A 6493-nucleotide genomic window follows, 5' to 3' on the forward strand; every position below is an offset into this window, starting at 1 on the left:
ATGCTCACTGCACGCTTCACGCCATTCTCTTGCCTCAGCCTCCCATGTAGCTGGGACTACAGGCGCCCATCACCACCATGGCTGGCTAATTTTTTGTATTTTTAGTAGAGACGGGGTTTCACCATGTTAGCCGGGATGGTCTCGATCTCCTGACCTCGTGATCCACCCGCCTCTGCCTCCCAAAGTGCTGGGATTACAGGCATGAGTCAACATGTCCAGTCAAACCATTTTTTTAAGAATAAAATTTGCCTTGAATATATTTACAGGTATATGTCTGAATATGTATATGTATATATATATATGATGTGTGTGTATAACCAAATAAATGACTGGTTTTGGGGCCTGTTGTGGAGTAGGGGGAGGGAGGAGGGATAGCGTTAGGAGATATAGCTAATGTAAATGACGAGTTAAAGGGTGCAGCACACCAACATGGCACATGTATACATATGTAACAAACCTGTACATTGTGCACATGTACCCTAGAACTTAAAGTATAATAAAAAATAAAAAAAAAAATCAGTATGTATAAGTAGAAATTTATGAGTTTTAGACATTTTGTTTTAAGCAATAAAAATAGCATTATACTTTGGACTGAAGAATTTTAATTTTATTTATCAAGTAGAAAATATGAAAAGCCCTGAACTCATTTTAATTATATAATTATCCTTTTTTCCACAGAAACCTACTTGGGACTTCTGTATATTAACATAATTTTTTTTATGGTAAATCTTTCATTAAATAAACATTGTTCATAGGAGAAAATGAGAGCTAAGATTTTTAACTAAAAAGCACAAATTTTTATCAATTTCAAGTAACCCAATTTTTCCTCACATTTTACAGATTTGATACATCTTCTATGGAAACAGAATCAAAATTTTATTACTAGGTAATAACATTTAAATATATATATATGTGTGTAATATTATGTAATATAAGCATATAAATATGAATAGACAGTAAATATATCAAGGATAGATATGCATTTGTAATTAATATATTAAAAAGTATAATAAAGTTCTGATAACCTTTCTCCTCACACATGCACACATATGCATGCACACTCACAAGGAACATGCTGAATAAAGATTGCCTCTGCTTTTACAGGACTAACAATTATGGCTGCAAAATAGAGTTGTCATCATGATGCTAAAGTATACGATTTTCATTCAGTTATGAAATTGCATTTTATTTTCACACGTACCTGCTTCTGTTCTGTATCGTATTATTCATTTGGACTTTACTCTTTCTAGAATTGATCTTTGTGCTTTACTGAAGATTTTCAGCTCTCAAGAAAAGAAATAGTGGGTCAAACACTTTTTCTTTTGCTGGAAGACAAAAAGAAGCATATGTGATCCTGAGAAATTTATTTTGGTTATGCATATGGCTTCTCTCATTTAATATTGAAATATCTTTTATTCACAAATCTACTAAAGGAAGGAAGCTTTTCTCCCCTCTAATCTCAGAAGTTTCACGTTTATCTCTAGAGCCATGTAGAGCTTCTTTCCAAGGACCTCAGATTTAGAATGATTAACTATTTCAGATCATCTAATCACTTAAGCCCTATACATACACTTGAAATATGCCTCATTAAAAAAATCCAGATGTAAAATTTGCAACTTGTATAAGTGAATTTAGAACACTTGTCTACAGAGTCTGGAAAGGGTTTTGTTGGAAATAGCCAGAGCATTAGGGTGTTTTCTATTGTTTGCTGTTCTTAACATAGTATTAGAAAATAAGACATTAGCCTATTCAAGAATCAGTTTTCAAGCAGAAAAAGAATGAAATATACACAGTACAGAGATGAAAAAACTTTGTTTTTTAAAATATGAGACAAATTAGAATTCTAATAAATTTCTGGGAAATATAACTGACAAATATACCAAACTTTACACTATACTATAAACTTGTAGACAAGGTCTCATGGTTGCCCAGTCTGGAGTGCAGTGGTACAATCATAGATCACTGTAACCTTGAACTTCTGGGCTCAAACAGTCTTCTTGCCTCAGCCTCCTGAGCAGCTGGGATTGCACATGCATACCACCATGACCAGCTAATTTTCAATTTTTTGTAGCAGGGTCTTGCTATGTTACCCAGGCTGGTCTCAAACTCCTGGCCTCAAGTGATCCTCCCACCTTGGCCTCCCAAACTGTTGGGATTACAGGTGTGAGCCATCATGCACAGCCACACTTGTCATATACTGAAGTGGCCTGCAAAACTGCATCACCCCAGGAGGGTAAACTTTCCAAAGCCCATCAAAGATATGGCCATGAAAGCTAAAAGTAAATATTTTCTTATAGAAATCAGACTCAGAATCTAATCAGACTTTCCACTATCAGGGATTTTTTATAATACCTGTCTCATATGTTGTCATCTTAGTATGCCCCATGTTATGGAAACACCAGTGGTTTAGTTTAGGTCCTGCTACTTGCCACACAGAAAACCAATGATTGAGATGATGAGTATTGCCAAGGAAGAAGGCTTTAATTGGGTGCTGCAGTCAATGACATGGGAGATCAGTCTCAAATCCATCTCCCTTACTGACTAAAGTTAGCAGTTTATATAGCAGAGAAGAAATGTAACAACATGTTGGAAAACAGGAACTCAGAAGGGGTAAGAAAACAAAATAGGGGCCGAACGCAGTGGCTCACGCCTGTAATCCCAGCACTTTGGGAGGCTGAGGTGGGCAGATCATGAGGTCAGGAGATCGAGACCATCCTGGCTAACACAGTGAAACCCCATTTCTACTAAAAATCCAAAGATATTAGCCAGGTGTGGTGGCAGGCACCTGTAGTGCCAGCTACTCAGGAGGCTGAGGGCAGGAGAATGGCATGAACCTGGGAGGCGGAGCTTGCAGTGAACCAAGATGGCACCACTGCATTCCCGCCCGGGGGGAAAAAGGGGAACCCCGTATCAAAAAAAAAAAGAAAGAAAAGAAAACGAAATGAGGTATCTGGCATCTCACTGTCTGTGTGTGATGATGTGGTGAGTTTCAGTTCATTGAGACTTTTTGAAAGGCTTGGGAGTCCTTTCCTGAGGTAGGAACTCAGGTAAAACAAATATAAGTTTCAAGCTTTAAGATCAGAAGGGTCCATTTCTTTCTTCATCCAAATGAACTGTTTATGGAACCGTTGGGTTGGTTTCAACCAGTAACTTTGTATATTTCTCACTCTTCCATTTTCCCAATGTAAGTTTTTTTGTCCTTTTTGTCCTTTTCTCTCACTACCTGCTATTGGATATTGAGTTTGAAGATAGTGAAATATATCTTGCATGTTCATTTTCTATTTGTCCAGAACTCAGGGAATCACATCCACATCTGAAAGAGGGCATAATGTATCCTCCATACCTTGATTTTGATTGGGATGACATGTCTAGTTTGGAATTTTTCTCTTTCTTGGGATTAGGAGTTATAAATACAGTAAGAGCATTTCAAAGGGATAACAAAAGGAGGCAACTATGGCAAAGCCTACTAAATATTCATAAAACGAAGTCATCTTCTTTATTCCAGGGTACAAAACTAAATCATAGTTTGGAGAAGACTTTGAAGTTAGCTGTAAGACTGAGTTCCAGCAAAGGGATGTGGGCTATTTGTGGACCACAGCTTTTTAATTGACTGTGTCTTCTCCACATTATCCGTTCTCTTCTACTGGGTTAATGTATGTAAGCAAAGCCCTAGCAGATAAAGGAGCCATAAGATAGAAGGATCCTAGTCCCTCAATCACTGCATGAAGTAGAGCCATCCTCCAATCAGGAATATTTGCTTTAGACCTCTAGGTGAATAGAAAAAAACTATTATTTATTATCTTATACTTCCTACATATTTTTGTATGCCTTTTCTTTGTAGATCATTTTCCCTTTAAAAAAGTATGTGCCATTCATCCTCACAATGTGCAGTTAGCAATCCCTTGAACTATAAGAGTTAACTACTTAATTTGCTGCTTTCTTTCAATCTCCATTCCATAATACACACCATAGTCTCATTATCTTCCTAAAATATTTTTTCTAGGTGGGTAATTACACGTGTTCATTCACTCTCCTTTGCCGATAGAATAAAATTTCTGATTCATTATCTGGGCCGTCAGAATCCCTCACAATCTGTCCTTTACTGAGTTTTATCACTTTATCAATCTCTGTCTACCTACTTCAATAAAATTGCTCTTTTCACTTCCTTTAAATACATAGGTCCTCATTCCCATCTTCACCCATTTGCCTACATTCTTTCATTGTATATGAGTTATTTTTTCTTCTCTATTTTTTTAAATTATAAGTTCCATTTAAAAGCTTTGTTTAAATCCTTCCTCATTTGTGAAGTTTTTCTCTAACAATCTCAACCCCAAATGAAATGTGCTGCCTTGAATTTAAACATCACTAAATTCTATGCCATTTATTAAACAAAAGCAAGAAAAAAGTGATGCAAGGAAACTTTGGGAGGTATTGGGTATGTCTTTCATTTTATTTTATTTTATTTTTTTTTTGAGACGGAGTCTTGCTCTGTCTCCCAGGTTGGAGTGCAGTGGTGTGATCTCAATCTCGGCTCACTGCAACCTCTGCCTCCTGGGTTCAAGCAATTCTCCTGCCTAAGCCTCCTGAGTAGCTGGCATTACAGGTATGCACCACCATGCCTGGCTAATTTTTGTATTTTTAGTAGACACAGGGTTTCACCATGTTGGCCAGGCTGGTCTCAAACTCCTGACCTCAGGTGATCTGCCCGCCCTGGCGTCCCAAAGTGTTAGGATTACAGGCGTGAGCCACCGCACCTGGCCGTCTTTCATCTTGATTGTGATGATGATAACACGGATGTTTGCATGTGTCTAAATTATTTAAATTGTACACATTAAGTATGTGTGCTTCTTTGTGTTTCAATTATACCTCCAGAAATCCATTAAACAAATAATCTATCAAATATCTCTATAGTACTTTATCCTTTGTTTCTAGTTGGAAAATAATGTCTAGTAAGGCAGATTTCTCTTTGTTTACTTAGCATTACACATTTTGAATAAAACTTGATACTCAGTAAATAATTTTATGTCATCTTAAATACAGCTCTGCTATCTTAATTCACAATGTATGAAAAATGAATATTTTATCTCCTGTTGTTTTAACCTCTACTCAATATATGTATGCATATATGTATACTGAAGGAAATTTTACTTTCATTTAAAAAATTTTCATTATAATGGAATGAGATGGGTCCCAGACTATTCCATTAAATTGAAGATTCCATTAAATTGAACTTAACATCTAAAGTATGAAGTCTTTAGATTACTTAATAAAATATAACATTTGTTTCAAAAATCAGATAACATATTTCTTTCCTTCAATCATTTTATTCAAAAAGAAAATATCCATTGTATGCACATAAGTTGTTCTTGGAAGAAAAACCACACCTATCCTTCATGTTTTGCATAAAATTGTAGTGAAAATAGTAATGGAAAGAAAAAGCAAACTTAAGCTATGTTAGTGAGGTAGAATCAATAAGTTGAGAGGTCCGATTAGCTGTAGTAGCAAAGGGAAAAGAAAGAATCAAGGATGACCCAAAGTTTTTGGTGTGACTTCCTGGGTTGGTGAAGGTACCATTCACCAAAACGTGAAATATAAGGAAAAGAGTAGATTTTTCATCAGTTTCAGGTGCTCTTTTATTCTATAAATATTTACCAAACATCTACTTATGCTGAAAAGCTTTATAACAACTGCAAATTCAAGAACAAATATAGTCCCTGTGGAGTTTCCATTCTATTAGGAAAGATGGGAAGTAAGCAAATAAATGGTAGCGATGAGACCTGTGTGTGTGAGGGAGGGTTAACTTACCATATAAATATGTCCCGGTGAGATTAAGCTTCAGGTCTTACTGAGTTTCATTCTTGCAAGAATTTTCAAAATGTTCTATTGTGTGGAGGGGAAGAAATAGGGTGCAGTGGGCTGTTTAATTTGGTTAGGAATTGTCTCTAAGAGTTGATAAAGATGGAAGAGCACCTCACATAAATGAGGAGCTAATTAATTGAAGACTTGGAAGAGCATTTGAGACTAGGAAAAAACAAACAGTTCTTGGAGGGTTAACAGTTTTATTGTTTTGAAGAAAAGCATAAAACGGGAACTGGTACTAATCAAGGGATGATTACTAAAAAATCACATTTGAGACTGGTTAAAGTCAAAATTATGTAGGCCTTTGCAGGCTGTGCTTAAGAATTTAAATTTTGGGCTGGGCGCGGTGGCTCATGCCTGTAATTCCAGCACTTTGGGAGACTGAGGTGGGCGGATCACGAAGTCAGGAGTTTGAGACCAGCCTGGCCAACATGGTGAAACTCTGTCTCTACTTAAAATACAAAAAGTACCTGGGCTTGTACTAAAAATACAAAAATTAGCCGGGCATGGTGGCAGGTACCTGTAATCCCAGCTACTCAGGAGGCTGAGGCAGGAGAATCGCTTGAACCCAGGAGGCAGAGGTTGCAGTGAGCCGAAATTGTGCCACTGCACTCCAGTCTGGGAGACGAGTGAG

This window comes from Piliocolobus tephrosceles, chromosome 12, assembly GCF_002776525.5.
Source record: "Piliocolobus tephrosceles isolate RC106 chromosome 12, ASM277652v3, whole genome shotgun sequence".
In the NCBI taxonomy this organism is placed as follows: domain Eukaryota; kingdom Metazoa; phylum Chordata; class Mammalia; order Primates; family Cercopithecidae; genus Piliocolobus; species Piliocolobus tephrosceles.